The sequence below is a fragment of the Archocentrus centrarchus genome, unplaced genomic scaffold (genome assembly GCF_007364275.1).
Source record: "Archocentrus centrarchus isolate MPI-CPG fArcCen1 unplaced genomic scaffold, fArcCen1 scaffold_123_ctg1, whole genome shotgun sequence".
NCBI lineage: Eukaryota > Metazoa > Chordata > Actinopteri > Cichliformes > Cichlidae > Archocentrus > Archocentrus centrarchus.
Window position 1 is genome coordinate 37425 of NW_022060169.1, and position 17466 is coordinate 54890.

The following is a 17466-nucleotide window of genomic DNA, read 5'->3' on the forward strand; positions in this document are numbered from 1 at the left end:
CACCAAAGCCTGAATAAAATCACCTTAAATTGAACCCTGCAGCATGATCCTGATCCACAGAACAGTTTAAAAATAACTTACAAGTTTCTAAAGAAAAAAGAGGAAACAACTATGATCCACAAAATATGTCACCTGACTTGAACAACTCATTAGCATATCATAGAGAAAGGCAGGAACACAACACACAAGAAAGAAGCTTATATGTTTGCAGTGGACAGGAAATGTAAACACGTCACCAACTGCTGCGGTCAAAGCTACAGGAGCTGTTTGAGGGTGTAAAAGGAAGGAAGCACAGAGAGGCTGCAGCCAGAAGAAGAAGTCTGAGACAAACTCTGATCTTGTCTGTATTAAACGCAGCTTCTTTTTCTGCTTCTACTTCTCGTAGCTGCTGCTTCACTCTTTCTCTTTACAGGAAGTTGTAGAAGTTTTCAGACGTGTCGCTGCTGGATGTGAGGATGGGACCCACTTTGCTCTGTGAGCTGGGCCTATTCTGTGAGTACATCACTGACTTCTATAGTTTGATTCATACTGACTGATAAACATGTTTCAGTGAGAAGAACAGAGTATCAGTCATTTGGAGCATTTCAGTTCATTTGAACAGAGGACTCTCATGTTTGTTATCAACATGGTTGTTTGTAGCCTGGATTAGATTTTAGTGCACTGACTCAGATTAGAGTGGAGCTGCTTTAGTTTATCTAAGAAAGGTTTGTTTCTGCATCTGTGATCATTTGATGCATTTTACATCTTAATCTAAAATGCAGCCAATCACAGCAGCCACTGCTAAAAGCCCAAGTGTTTTATTTCTGCCATATTTGAGTGTGTCTTTAGTTTGATGATGTCTGAAGTTTCTGCCTTTATTGTAGTGCTCTGTACGCTCCTCTGCACTGGACACGCTCAAGGTGACTGAACACTTTCACTTTTTCATTTCTTTCTTTTTATTTAGTAATAAAGATTCATCTCAGCCTGCTGCATTAAATATTATTTAATATTTGAAAATACAGTATAAACACAGATGTTGCCTCCTATAGTGCATAATAGTGTGTTAGATTGTTAATGTTGTGGTTGTGTTGGATTCTAGATGCTGTGTTAACTATTGAACCCAACTGGTCCAGTTTTTTCATTGGAGAGTTTGTTACCTTCATGTGTGACATGAATGAAGGAGCAGACACTGACTGGTATTACAAACTCAACAAGGATGGTCAAGAATTTGCCCCCTACAACACATACAAATACTACAGATTACCAATAACATCTACAGGTGACAGTGGTGAATATCAGTGCTCTGGTCGCATGGAAGAAGCTCAGTTATACAAAGCGCAGTAACACTGTCTCTGTAACTGTATCAGGTAAGTCCTCAGTGACCAATAGCATAAATTTATGATCTCTGTTCAAATACTCACCTCAATGATAAAATACATTTAATGATTGTTGTCATGGAAAGTTTTTCTGATGTTGTGAAACTTGAAACTTTAACCAGGACGTCTGTATTTTACCTGTTACTTTGCTCACAGTGTACACAGCACTAAAATACTCACAGACTCTGTGATCATCATTACTACATGTGTGTGTTTTAATGTCAAACAACAACTGTGGATAAAATTAAATTAAAAAAGGAAAATAAGAAACATCAAAGTTTCATAAAATTTTAGGTGACTGATGTTTCTGTTATCCAGACAGAGCCCTCTTAACCCACTATTGTGTGTCCTTCAGTGAACTGTATTAGTTTACATTCAGTGTGACTTCTTCAGGTCAGAGAATGGACAAACAGTTAAACTGGGTTTATTTACAGATCTACAACCTGAGTTACTGTAGTTCTGTCACCATGTTGAGATAGAAATTTAAATGATCTCAAACTGCAGAGAAAAAACAAACAAAAAGTAAAGAAATGTTTAGATTTGCTGTAAATGGGAAGCTGCATAACATTAAAACATACTTTAAATGTTAACTTTTTGTCTGATTTTTGGCTTCATAGTTAATCCTGCTTTTTAACTTTTGTATGTTTTTTGGCTTTATAATAAATCCTGTGTGTATATCTTTTCCTTCTCTTCCATAACTGCAGATAAACCCAGGGCCACACTGACTGCAGGAACAACAATCATACCAGTAGGGGGCAGTGTGACACTGACCTGCTCTGTGGGGAGATCTGCTGAGTGGAAATATGAATGGTTCAGATGCACCCAAAGAACCACTGAAGTTCAAATCAGAAGAGATGATCCACCAAACAGAGTTATCAGAGTATCTCAAGGAGGAATCTACAGATGCAGAGGAAGAAGAGGAGACCCAGTTTTCTACACAGAGTACAGCGAGTCAGTCAGAATTGACACAATCGGTGAGTTTACATTTAACACAGTGTTAATTAATTTATGATTTAAAAATATAATGTGTTTACCTGCCAGATATCTGGTTTTAAATCAAACCTTTTGTCATTCATGTGTTCTTGTTGTTCTTTCTTGAACATTAACAGTCTCAAACAAAGCTGTTGTGACTCTGCATCCAAACTGGACTGAGATATACAGAGGAGAGACGATCACTGTCAGATGTGAGATCCATGGAGGAGACACTGAGTGGGATTATGAATGGGAAACAAACAGATACACAAAACCTGAAAATCAAAATGAATACAGGATTAGATCTGCTTCATCATCCAACAGTGGAAACTACCGCTGTAAGGGCCGAATGAAAAGTTCACAGCATAAAACAACAGAGTGGAGTGATTCAGTCACACTGACAGTTTCTGACAGTAAGTAGAGTCAAAGCTCCTTTAACCTGAGAATATAAACAGGCTGTAAAAATGTGTTTTTGTTAGTACATGTTGAGATTAGAGAGATTTTAGATGTTTAGATCATTTCAGTCCTACATTTTGATAAGTTGAAGTTTGGAAACAACATCAGGCAGGAACTTTCTACGAAAACTGTTTTCCCACTAGAACCCCGTCCTGTCCTCACTGTGTCTCCATCATGGCTGAGTCCCGGAGCCTCAGTAACTCTGAACTGTGAGGTTGAACATCCGTCTGCAGGATGGAGCTTCTACTGGTATAAAGCTGTTCCTGATCTATCAGAGAAATCCTACAGTTATGAGCTGCTACCTGATGGCAGTGGGACTGCACAGGACTCCTACATCATTGATGGACAGACACACACAGCAGGATATGTGTGTAGAGCTGGAAGAGGAGACCCAGAGTATCACACTGATCACAGTGGACCAAAGTTTGTCTGGTCTGCAGGTCAGTTTGTTTCTATCCTTTCAATAAGCTGATGTTATGTCATCATTTGTATTCATACTGAGACACACTGCACTGATAACTAAAACAAACATGATGTCAGATTTCAAATGTTTTCTGTTGCAGTAAATCTCTTTCTTCATGTTGCTGTTTGTATTAATTATCTTTACTTATGCAGGTCTAAGAGTCTCAGCTTAGAGTCAGTGAAGATAAAACAGTCAAAACATGAAACTAAAAACTCAAAGATGTCAGCAGGCAGGTTATTGAAAAAGATGAACCAACAGCTCGAGAGCAGCAACTACAGATGGCAGGTTATAAAGTATTTGGTTTCCCATTAAGGATTTCTCCTAATTTGTTTATTAATTAGTTGTATATAAAATAAACTTAAAGATCCCTCCAGTGCTGTAGTGGTTAGCAAATGAAAGGTTGCTGGTTTGACTCCAGCCAGAAACACAAATCCTCTTTGGGGTTGTGTCAGGAAGAACATCCTGCATAAAACTACCAAATCAAACATGTGGAGCCTGTGGCGCCCCCTTGTGGCAAAAGAGCAGCTGAAAGTAGTTTATTCTAAATGAAATATAATAACAGGGTTGCAACTGTTCAGTCTTATTTTAACATAAAAACACTGAAACCCGCTGAAATGTTAACACTGATCTTCAGAAATGGAAACATCTGTGAGCTTTGTCTCCTCCCTGCATGTTTCCAGATGTTCATTCAGCAGCGTCTCTCACAGTGAGTCCTGACAGAGTGCAACACTTCACCTCTGACTCTGTCTCACTGACCTGTGAGGGAAACTCTGCTGAGTGGAGAGTGAAGAAGTTCACTGAGAACGGCCGACTGAACTCTGACTGTAGGACAATGACTGGATCCACATGTAAGATCAACACATCACAGTCAGATACTGCAGTGTACTGGTGTGAGTCTGGATCAGGAGAGTTCAGCAGTGCAGTCAACATCACTCTACAGGGTATGTTATTATACATTTTCTTCTTGTATTTTAATGATTTGGATATGATGTGGAGTAATTCTATGAAGCAAAACAAGTAAAGATGAGCGTTTATGACAATTTTATGCATCTCACAAAACAGCATAATATTCTTAGTTTTTGTTATCATTTTAGTCATTTTTTTCTTAAACAGAGTTACCAAAGATTAGCAAATGCATATTTTATATATATTTTTTCAGTAAACCACAAAGTAGCTCAAGCAGCTACCACACAAATACAATCAGACTGTGCAACAGCTTCATTCCACAAGATATCAGGCTCCTGAACTCCAACCTGAAGTGATAGACACACACACACACACACACACACACACACACACACACACACACACACACACACACACACACACACACACACACACACACACACACACACACACTTACGGCAGACTCTGATACACACATACATACAGGAATTGAAATGGCAACTTTTCTGTATATATTGTAGTGTGTATTTTTGTATTTATTCTACTGTGTATCTGCACTCTGTACTTTATCTGTCTTACACTTTTTGTTTCTATGCAGCTCAGATCTCAGCAAACTTGATTCGTTTAGGGAATCCTTTAAATAATTTTAGTTTGGGTAACTTCTTAGTTTGCAGGAGCCAAAATTTTAAATGTACCTGCATTACATCATCATCATCATCATCATCATCATCATCATCATCATCATCGTCATCATCATCATCATCATCATCATAGTCCCAGTGAAAACTTTCACCATCACATTTTCCAAAGAGAACTCAGTCACAGATTTTTCCTTATTATGCTGAGTTTTTGGTTTAGGGAAGTTTCTTGTGATCTGAACTGTGCAGCACATTTACTGAGGAGGCTGTATAGCACTACTGTGACTCAATGAATGGAGCATTTGTTGTGCTTCATTCCTGTTGCATCAACAATAACCCAGACCTTAAGAGGAGAAGGTTTCATGTCACAATTCAAAACAAGTACTATAGAAATTATTTCATAATAATAGGACACATACAGAGGTTTTTAAATATACAAGATCAGATATTAGATCTTCATTATGAAAAGCATTTGTTCAATCTGTTCTTATTATTGTGTGTTAGCTTTTTCTAAAAGTCTGCACCAGCTGATCTGACTGAAACAATTGTGTTTGATTGTGTCACAGATGATCCTGATGCTCCTATCCTGGTGAGTCCTGTTCATCCTGTGACTGAAGGAGCTTCTGTTAGTCTGAGCTGCAGTTTGAGGACACAAAAAATACTTTCCAATGTGTTTTTCTACCACAATGACAAACTTATTCAAAATGATACCCGAGAGGAGCTGAAGATCTCTGCAGTGTCAAAGTCTGATGAAGGTTTCTACAAGTGTGGATACTCAGGAAGAGAGTCACCACAGAGCTGGATGTTAGTTAAAGGTGAGCAGGATCAAAGATTTGATGAATATTTGGAAATGATTTTGATGACTGAGAAGGAAAATATCCAATATAATTACAGTTTATTAATAATTGTTGTTACAGTAACTGTGTCAGCAGCTGACAGCTCTTCAGCTCCTGTGTGGCTGATTGTTCGACTAACTTTTGGATTCATCATTATTTCCTCCTGCTCTTGTTGTGTTGCTGCAGACGGTCCAAAGGTGGGACTTCATTAAACTCACAGATGGATCATAAGGTCCTGAAGTGGAAATGAGTTACAGCAGAATAAAACACACAATCGTGTGAAAGCAAATGTCTTCTTTACATTTTAATAAAGGTCCTGCTAATGAGCAGACGGTGAATCAGGATGAACATCAGCAGCAAGTGTACTCCTCTCTTCTTCATGGTTAGTTTTTCATCTACTTTAAAATATTCTGATGCTCTTTGCATCCAGACTGTAATTATTACATCTGCTGCAGTTTGAACTCTGTTGAAGGAAACAAGAATACTTGTTTGAAACTGTGTTTAAATTAGTATCACAGACATGAGGTGACTGATTTTCTCTGACCTGTAGGTGATCGTTGTGTCTATGAGACAATCAGACGCTCTGAAAACACTGAAAATGGTAAAGTACACACTTTCATTAATACAGAGTTTGTGGAAGCTGGATGATTATACAATAACTGTGTTTAACATTAAAGTCAATAAGATGATTATTTTATATATTATATCTGTGATTCAGCTCAAAGTCATTAACAAGACGAGTGAGTGCACAAACTCTGAGATTTGAAATGTAAAATCTACATTGTTAATTATTCTGACTGATAATAAATGCAAACAGAGGGTGTTTGTTTTTAAATGCTTTCATTTGATCACCTCAACAGGACAACGTGGTGACCCAGAGGAGAGCTCTGACTACTATAATGTGAATCCAAATTCAGCCACAGCTCTAAAATCTTAACAGCAGCTCTTTAGCTGTTTTTCTCTTTTTCTCTTTAAAGGAACTTAAAAACTTGACGTCACTTTGAGTGAAAAGGAGCAGATTTTTCATTCAAAGCAATGATCCTGATAGCCTGAGTTTATATTTCCTTCAGAAAGAATCCCTCAGTGTGTTTCACTCGTTTATCTTCCTTTAATCAGAGGATGTCCAAACTATGGCTCACTGGGCCAAACATGGCCTATGCTCAGATTTTTTTATGGCCCATGCATCTTGTCCATACATGTTATTTTTGGCCCACTGGCCCAAGCAATGAATTCAACTCAGCATGTAATTCCAAAAGTGATTTTTGGAAAGTGCCAATAAAAACAAAAACGATGTATTTAAACTGGTGTATATGACTTTTTGGCTCCAATCGGTCAAACATATCTGTCATTCTGTAATTTCCCTATTGTTGGATCAATAAAGTATCATCATCGTCATCATGAATGATATCAATTCATTCTGAGTGAGAACAAATCCTGTCACAGGTAGAAGCTGCAATTACATTTTGGCAAAGCAGCTTTTATATATTTTTTATTTATCAGGAAAAATTTCATTTTTTTCATAGAGATCTGGTCAAGGGGGCAGCAGAAGTTACAACAAATATAAAATCACGGTTCTATAAAGATAGTTGAAGAGGACAAAAAGGAGCAGCTTGATTATAATGTAGCTACAGTAACACAGTCATAAAGATACTTGCAAAATGGTCATTTCTTTATTTTATTCATAAGGCCTTCATAAATTCTCTTGACTACAGTCTAATTACCAATTTAAGCAGAGATATTATACATCAAAAACATAAAAACATCACTTTTTGGCACAACACCAGCAGCTGGATAAGATCAAGTTTCCAGAGATGAACATTTGCATAGAAAATGTTCATCTTTTTTGGCTCCACATGTTTGTGAATGCAGATTTTCTCTGTTCTGAACTTAAACAAGAACTGCTTGAGATCCAGACTGAGTGACTCCACCTACGTGACATTTTACACACATCTACCACTGCTCTGGAGTCAGACCTGCGCTGTGTACCTGTGTGTCCTTCACAGTAGTGTCAGTAAACATCCTCGCTGCAGGAAGGAGCGCTTTCGCAGGTCATTCATCCCAACAGCAGTTAGACTGTATAACGCATCATAACGTCTTGAGTCACTTGGACACTTTACCTCCTCTGCCATCACTTTATCCATACAGTCCAGATACATGTTATTTATTACACTCACCCATATAATGCATACCGTGTATGCTGTGTACCTTACCGGCTACAAATGTATATAATATTTTGATATCTGTGTATAGTGTTTTGATGTGTGTGTATATGTGTGTATATGTAAATGTGTGTATTGACATTGATATATATATATATTTATGTATATGTGTATAGTTTTTTTGCTATTTTATTTTATTTTATTCTATTCTATTTTAGTTTTAGTTTAGTTATTTGTTCTTACTCATCCTTTCATTTTTCCTCTGTACTGAGCTGCTGTAATGCACAAATTTCCCCGTCGAGGGATCATTAAAGTTTTATTTTATCTCTTATCTTACCTATTGCTCTGTTATCAGGATTACACAGCAGTTTTTTACAGTTTCTGTATGTTTTAATTTTCAGTTGGAAATTCAGAGCTTTATGCTCTACATTTAGTTACTTCATGTTTGTTTGCTGAATGGAAATGAAAGTATTAAATAACACTATTTATAAGCATCTTTGATTCTTTAAAATAACGTCATCAGGGACTGTTGGCCCTCGGGCACTTTCACATTGTCAATCCTCCATGAGACAAGTTTGGACACTCCTGCTGTCGATCATAATTTTAATGCACTTTAATGTGCTGTAGATCTGTTTTTATGTTTTTAACTATTTCTTTGATTTTGCAAATAAGCACTTTGTATCTTGTTAAAAAAAGTGTTCTATAAATAAAGTGTGTTGTTGTTGTGTGTCAGAGTGAGTACATTCACAGCTGTTCAGTGTTGTGCATGAATCCACTGAAAGAGAGCGTTCATTTAAAGGCACTCATTGTTAAACAGCTCACAATGTTCTAAAATGAACTAAAATTATCAACATGATGGGAAGTAACAGCTGCTCTGACGTTATGCTCATCACGCCTTTTTACTGTGTTTTCCCAGTTTTCTCAGGGAGGTCCGGCCTGTACTTTCATGTAATACAGATTTAATTTGTCACCAGTGTTGCCAGATCTTGCAATAGAAACAAGCCAAAAAAAGCCCAACTGGCAACCCACCACATCGTGTAAAACTGAGGCCGCTTTTAAACAGTATAGCTCTATAGCAGTATAGCTCATTTTATTGTTTTGTCTGTGTGTTTTGGAGCAGTGAAAGCCATGTTTCTTAGCCTCATAGAAGAGAAGGGTGCACAGTTTTTTTGTGTGTGCTTCTCAGTATTAGCATGTTGAATTAAATCAGCATGGTGAGCACATAATTCACACTTGCAAAATCTGCAGAGTGCCTTTCATACGTCTCCCATCAGGACTGCAGCTACTTTCTGAGGTGTTTGCGGACACATATACCTCTTGTGAAGCGCTCCTATGCATTGCATAATGCATATCCACTTTTCACGCCAGACTCCCATCCGAGCTCAGATCCATTCTTTAGTTCGCTCTTTTTCTCCCACTCTTTATTAGATTTTTTCTATATTTCCCCACTTACAGGAACTCATTATGCTGCCTCCTCACTCTGGGATGTTATGAGTGTTTGGTTGGTTGTGCACCCGGTCAACTTGGGCGGGAGGGATAAACAGGAAACGGGGGCTTGGAAGGGACAAACTACCACCCCATAATTGCTTTAGTATGGAGTTCAAGGAGTTTCACTCGGAAAGAAAGTCAATCCCAAATAAGCAACTTCACGTTCAAAAACAAAAAAACAAGCCCAAAAAAACGTTTGTTTTTTGAAGTAAAAATCCTACTTCATTAATACTTCATCAATACTTCATCAAGCTGCTGGTTTACTTCTTTCTGATGTTCCTGTTATCCAGGAACGTCACATCTGTCACAGCTGCTGTCTTGTGCTCCTTGTCAGTCACCACTGTGTGTGGCTGGTTAGTCAGCAGCTGCTTGTCAGTCTGGAGCTTGAAATCCAACAGGATCTTAACCCTCTTTTTCTCAGCCACTGTGGCAGGTGTGTCCCACTGCAGTGCTGGCAGCATGTGATCAAACATGAACATGGTCAGATCTGCCAGCTGCAGATTTTTAAAGCAAGAATAAACTCTAATAGTAGAACAATCCATGTGATCAGGCCTTGTGATTGATCACCTGTTACTGATGTCTCTTAAGATGAGCTGTTTCTGAACCTCTGAAACTCTCAGCCAGCAGAGTCCTTCATATAACAGCTCAGTGTCACACTGGTTGTGCTGGATGCTGCCAGAGTGCCTTCAGCTTCAACTCCTGTAAGTTAGTGACATGTTAGACGGCCTGTAGTCTAAACTACTATAATTCAAAGACAAACTGATGGAAAATATTTTGTCACAAAGCAGTGAAGCTGTTTCTGAGGCTCTGTGTCTGCTCTCCTCCATTCATGGTGGCTCAGTCTGTCTGACATTAGAATCAGCAGTGATCTTCATTCTTACATTGTGGTTTCCCTCACACCAAAACACTTTCACAAACTAGTAGAATCACTGCAAAGGGGAACTTCACATGTTCTGGGGCTTCATTGTGTCTCGACATGTTCAGATCATCTTGGTCTTAACTTGGATTTGTCACATCTTTATGTTTAGAGTCTGATAATTACAACTCCTAGAGGTAACACAAAGGATACTTTATGATCCACAGAGTACACAAAACAATACACTAAGCATGTGAGATCCTCACATGCAGGATTGTTGGAATTCACTGTATCTGATTGTGTTTGTCTCCTCAGCAGCGCCCTCTGCTGGATCACTAACCTGATCTGTTAGGATGATCACATATGTGACCCGATCTGGCAAAATGAGTCACAAGTCGCAGGAGATAATTCTTAAGAAAATTAATCAGCACTGAATTGTGGGTCATTGTGGGTTCACGAGATGTTCTTAGCAACAAGAGAGAGACGGCTGACATGTTTTGAGCTCTGTTATAGGCTGCCAGTGAAATCATCATTAAAATGACTTTGAATATCTAATATGCAAAGTAATTTTAATGATGGCATCTTTAAACTCCTGTGTGTGTGCAGTACTAGTGGGAATGCAGGTGATTTTCCTGTGTTTGAAAATTCCCTCTGAAGTGGCTGCAAATGGAGAACACTGTACTTTTATTTTTTCCTGATTGTTGATTTATGATGTTCTCATTTAGTCCTTCTGTGTTCACTTTGTTTGCTCCCCGATGTGTTAAAGAACATGTGAAGTTATTTATTACGAGTATTTAGTCTCACAGAGACTTCAGGTCATTGTTTAAGGTCTTGCATGAACACGCTGTAAATGTTTCTGTAACATTGAAATTATTAGAGAATCTGTCACTCTCTCTACCCACAAAATCACACGTGAATGAATTTTTTCTTCATGCAACTGGTCAGATCACATTTCTCACAGAGAACACTCTACTCAAATATAATGAATGAATGAATGAATGATACTTTATTGATCCCACAATGGGGAAATTATAGTTAACAGAACACCCATCCAAGAAAAGACAAACAACCAGACAAACACAGGGAGATAAGTGTCTGCGGCCTTGCTGCCATCACCGAGAGGCGCTGCTGTTACAAAAGAGGGAAACAAAGCAAAATACGATAGGACAGGTGAGGAAAAAAAGCATCTCATATTCTGCCCAGTAGGGGGCACCGTATGAGGTTAAAAACCGCTGCAGTAAGCGCATATAGCATAGGAGCACCAGGGTGGGGAGGGGCAGGGACGGAGGAAGCCCGCGGAGGAGAGAGGGGGGGTCGGGCTACTGTGGGGCTGACTCAAACTCCCCCTTCAGCTAACAGTTCTGATAAGATGTGGACTGGAATCACTGGGTTGTGTTTAGAGCTGGCAGCCAGCAGAGGGCACAATTTCGCCATTTTTCATTAATTGTTATGAATTCATCTGCTTGGCTGGGTGTTAAATATTTCCCAGAGCTGTGATAATAAAGAATAAAGACTTTGACTTCAGAGTCTATTATTTGTCTTGGTGTGTTGCAGAAGCTAAAAATCCCTGTCTGTTGTAAATGTAGCTGAAACTGTGCCTAAAGAACAAGTTCAGATACAAATCAAAGTGTGATGAGTCTATGAAGTGAAGGAGGAGGAAGTATTATTTTGACAGAGTATCAGTGAATCCTTACAGAATGGTTATGATTGTACTGTGTGAGCTCCAACATCACTGTGCAAAGTGTGTTTGTGGCTCTTCACAGCAGTTTCATTCATCCACAGAAAGTATCAACCCCTCTGTGACAGTAAAAGGTGGCCATGAGTATAAAATGAAGGCGTGTGTATCAGAGGAGGGAAAACATGTTTTTAGTGTCTGTGGGAAACTGAGGACTCACAATTGAACATAAATGTAGAACCAAGCTAGTGTGTGATGTTGTGAGACAGTTTTCTTTGAGAGGGAGCAAAACACACACACACACAGACACAGACACACACACACACACACACACACACACACACACACACACACACACACACACACACACACACACACACAAGGCAGACTCTGATACACACATACATACAGGAATTGAAATGGCAACTCTTCTGTATATATTGTAGTGTGTATTTTTGTATTTATTCTACTGTGTATCTGCACTCTGTACTTTATCTGTCTTTTTGTTCTATGCAGCTCAGATCTCAGCAAACTTGATTCGTTTAGGGAATCCTTTAAATAATTTTAGTTTCGGTAACTTCTTAGTTTGCAGGAGCCAAAATTTTAAATGTGCCTGCATTACATCATCATCATCATCATCGTCATCATCATCATCATCATCATCATCATCATCATCATCATCATCATCGTCATCATAGTCCCAGTGAAACTTCCACCATCACATTTTCCAAAGAGAACTCAGTCACAGATTTTTCCTTATTATGCTGAGAGTTTGGTTTAGGGAAGTTTTTTGTGATCTGAACTGTGCAGCACATTTACTGAGGAGGCTGTATAGCACTACTGTGACTGAATGAATGGAGCATTTGTTGTGCTTCATTCCTGTTGCAGCAACAATAACCCAGACCTTAAGAGGAGAAGATTTCATGTCACAATTCAAAACAAGTACTATAGAAATTATTACATAACAATAGGACACATACAGACGTTTTTAAATATACAAGATCAGATTTTAGATCTTCATGGTGAAAATCATTTGTTCAATCTGTTCTTATTATTGTGTGTCAGCTTTTTCTAAAAGTCTGCACCAGCTGATCTGACTGAAACAATTGTGTTTGATTGTGTCACAGATGATCCTGATGCTCCTATCCTGGTGAGTCCTGTTCATCCTGTGACTGAAGGAGCTTCTGTTAGTCTGAGCTGCAGTTTGAGGACACAAAAAATACTTTCCAATGTGTTTTTCTACCACAATGACAAACTTATTCAAAATGATACCCGAGAGGAGCTGAAGATCTCTGCAGTGTCAAAGTCTGATGAAGGTTTCTACAAGTGTGGATACTCAGGAAGAGAGTCACCACAGAGCTGGATGTTAGTTAAAGGTGAGCAGGATCAAAGCATTTGATGAATATTTGGAAATGATTTTGATGACTGAGAAGGAAAATATCCAATATAATTACAGTTTATTAATAATTGTGTGTTACACTAACTGTGTCAGCAGCTGACAGCTCTTCAGCTCCTGTGTGGCTGATTGTTGGACTGGTTTGTGGAGTCTCTCTCCTCATTATTCTCCTGCTCTTGTTGTATCAGCTGCAGACAGTCCAAGTGTGAGAGCCTCTTCTTTTGATGCTGGATCAGATATTTTATTTACTACACACACTTTAATTATTCAGACATAAACATCATTCTGATGTCATTGTGTAATAACATGTGTCTCTTTCACAGATTCATGCTTCACCAGGTTGGTATAAAACCTTTTATTATTATTATTTTAAACCTGCATCAGTTCCTTTGAATTTATTGTGTTTCTTTCATGTTTCAGGTCGATCCACTCTGAGAGTCACAGTTCGAGCTCCACCACAAATCATGGAGTCAACCAGGATGAAACTCATGAATACGACTCTCTTCATCCTGGTCAGCACTTAAACTGATCTTTATTATCAGTATTAATATTGACTCTTCATTCAGTCTGCATTAACTCTGAAATTTCTGAGGTTCAGTTTGTGTTCAGCAGATTTTCAAAGAATATTTTTCAAAAACCAGCTGAAGAAACATCCAAATAAACAACTGACTGCAAAAAGATCAGAAATAATCAGGATTTTAGAGACCTGATTGTGTCTTTAGCTCCACTGAAAGGATACACAAATGTTGTTGTTTCATATCATAACAATACAAACACTGACACCATCATGGCTTCATGGTCTGAAAATATCTCACAGTCCTGGTTTTGACGTAATTCTAATGAAAGGTTTTTCTTTTTGCACTCATTAAAATTTAGTTTAAATGATTATTCTAATCCTGGTTTATTGTTTCTTTTTATTTTCACTAAATTCTATGAGTCAATAACAAGTGTAAATTTTACAGTATATATTTTGAGCTGTTAGAGAGCTTTTTTGATTTAATGAGACTGACTGCAGGTGATCTGTTTACAATCCTGTAACTACAAATGTTACATTTCAGGTGCAGATGAACCCCAGAGTGTCACATACTCTCTGATTGAACTGAAAAACCTTGGAAAGAAGAGTGAGTGTGCAAAACACATGCAACACAGAAAATAATAGAAATGTTTTCCAATGCTTAGAAATGTATTAATAATTGAGTTTTGATCTGATAATCTTAACAGGGAAGCATCATAAACCAGAGGAGAGTGCTGTTTATGCTGAGGTGAAGGTGGAAGCTGCAGGTACGTCACAACAGCCTCATTCACTGTTTGTACTTGAATGTGTGCGTTAACTCTGACAGTTCTGAGGACGTCATGCTGCTGTCACAGTGTTTTGGTTATAGTTATTATACTTCATTCAGGTTCCCCTTTTGTTCCTGTCTTTCCCTTTGTGTTTAGCTTCACTTCCTGTTGTTTTCCTGTGTGTTGCACTTAGGTTTCAGTTTTATGTTGTTCTTGTTAGCTTTAGAGTTTAGTTCTCCTTGTGATTTCCTTTAGTGTACCTCCTCATGTGTAAAGCCTGTTTTCCCTCATATGCTCGCCTCCTCATGTGTCAAGTCTGCATTTGTGTCTTTGTTGGTCACTTCCTGTTTTATTTTGACAGCCCTGTGCTTTGTGTTTAGTTTTGCTTCCTCGTGTCATTAGTGTCATTTTGTTCTCCTGTGCAGCTGTCTCTCTCTTTCCCTGATTACCTAGTGTGTGCGTGTGTGTATTTAAAGTCTCAGTGTTTAAATCTTTGTTGTGTTGTTGTCTGTGCTCCCTCAGCTGTGTGTTCCCCTGTTTAGTGGTTTCCCCCTTTTTTTTCACCCAGGCTCATTATTTTGATGTCAGTACAGCCTTGGTTGAGATTAGTTATTGTATTTAGAGTTTTTGTATCTTGTGAGAAGATTTCAGCATTAAAGCTGTTTTGAGTCCAGCTCTGCTTCACACATCCTGCATTTGGGTTCAACTCTGCCTGCCACACATACACATATGACAGTTGTAGGTAATTATAGGTCAACATGGAGTTTAGTTACTTATCAATCTTAGCTACTACATAGGACCACTGCACATCAGCAGAGCTGAATCTTAAACACATCGAGGCCCATTCAGAATTTTTCTGCTTTATATACAGAATGATGTTGTTATTGTACAGGATGGTATTTTTTGTCCAAGTGTCACAATCATTTAGGTTTTTGGGGAGTCTTTAAGTTGGTGATATCTGCCTGCAATTGTTCAGCTGGATTTACTGAATCACATCATCCACAGATTCGGACCCAAACCACAGTCACAAAACACACACATGCACATCAGACACATAAGCTGAGGCGTCAGTGTAACAACTGATTTTCATTTTCATTCCTTTCACTGTGTTGTTGTTGTAAAAAGTTTGAATCCACCTCTAAGTCCAGAAGCATCAACAGCTTTGTGTCATAAACCTGCTGAACAAATGTGTCCTGAGGTCTGATCTTCTCTTTCAGAGGACAGGCTGATGTATGCTGAGGTCAACAAAAAACAAAAGAACAACAAGAAGAAAACAGGTGAGTAAAGTCTGCATCACCTCCACTGAATATTCTTCAATATGTTTATTTTACAGTTTCTAGTCATGTATTCATAATTCATCTATTGCAGTGTAGTATCATCACATAGAAAGTTTGGGGTGGGGGGGTATGTGCTCTGCTGAGTGTCCTTTGAGCTGCATTAGTGGAGACATCAGTCGTCCTCCTCCTGGATAATTATATTATTGTGTTTAATTATGATCTTACAGTCAGTTGTTTTAAATGATCTTTTCATTCACAGGAACATCGAGTCCTGCAGCTGATGCAGACGTTTATTCTGAAGTCCAATCAGGAAGCTCTCTCTGTAATTATGCTGCCATGCAGGCTGATTTATTCTTCACATTATTAAACGGCTTCAGCCCAGAATATCTTTACATGCTGGAAATCACTTTGTCTGTTTGTGGTTGTCTTACAGGTCAGTGAGGAGAGCTGCAGCAGCAAAGCCAAAAGAAGCATTTGATGAAGCCGCTCTGGCTCCTCTGCTCCACAAATATCAGACATCATCTTTTTGTTTTGTTTTGTTTTGTTTGTTCAAGATTCAAGAAGACTTTATTGTCATTATATGTAAACATATAACGAAATTTGCATTTTGTTTGTTTTATGGTTAGAAGATAATATTAAATAATCATATAGACTTAGTAGTCTAATAGAATTTGAAATCTATGTTTTTCTATGTCATTGTTAAAGCTTTTGTATTTTTTGTATTGTGGGGATATTTTTTACTACTTTCATTTATCATCTATGTTTCTCATACTGGCATCAGAGGCCCTTTCAATATTTGTACTGTATGCTGGACGGGACTTTCCCAGCCATAGCAGGAGGACATCTATCATTCCATATGTTGTACTGTGAGGGCCACTCTTCCATTGCCGGGGGACTCATTTATTATCTCAGTATTTTACTCTACTTTCCCCATGGCTAATCACTGGCCCTGTTCCTAGGGGCCTCTGGGGAGTCAGTGTAACTTCATTTATCATCATATATATGGGAATATATCTACTCTTATTTTACACCAATGTTAATTGTACTGTCACTAATTCTACTTTTATTACTTATAAAATAGTATATTTTGTATGACCGTCATGCTGGCGCCTAGAGTAATTGTACTCATATGATAGATATCATATACCACTTTTATGGCTTGTGCCAAGTAAGGGGAAGCCCCTTGCCCACACACCAATGTATAGAGTGCTTTATGTTTTCTGGGTCACTGGGGTGGGGGTATGTGTTTGAAGCTTTGGGAAAGTTGCTGGAATGAGCACTGTTGGCCTTGACACTTGTAACCTGATGTTGTATTTCAGCAGTGTTATCTGACAGGTGGGCTCCTAACATGGAGTTCTGTAGGCCCCCACCCACTCGCTCTCCTGGCTAGGAGGGGGGAAGAGATAAGACTCGGCTAAGTGGAGCGGTACTAACGATGTTATCCTAGCAGAGGTTTGAGTAGAAATGTTCATCATTTGTGACACCTGTCTGAACTGTCATAAACCAAAAGGTACACCTGTGATGTGTGCGCCTTAAAGATGTGACTTCAGAGTGGGCGTGGTTTAACCAAAAGACAATTGGTTGTGTTTGATCCCACAGGTATTTTACCTCTGTGACAGCTTCTCCGTTTCATAGGGTCCCGATCACTTCTCAGTGGGGTATTACCCTCTCCCGAGCTCAGTGATACTACTTAAGCTGTGGCGGGGCT

At 38.6% G+C, this 17466-nt stretch overlaps 1 pseudogene; it reads left to right on the top strand.

The window, feature by feature from the left end:
* The first annotated feature begins 288 nt into the window (after window positions 1-288).
* The window catches only part of LOC115775416 (high affinity immunoglobulin gamma Fc receptor I-like), a 52390-nt pseudogene continuing 35212 nt past the window's right edge, over window positions 289-17466 (top strand).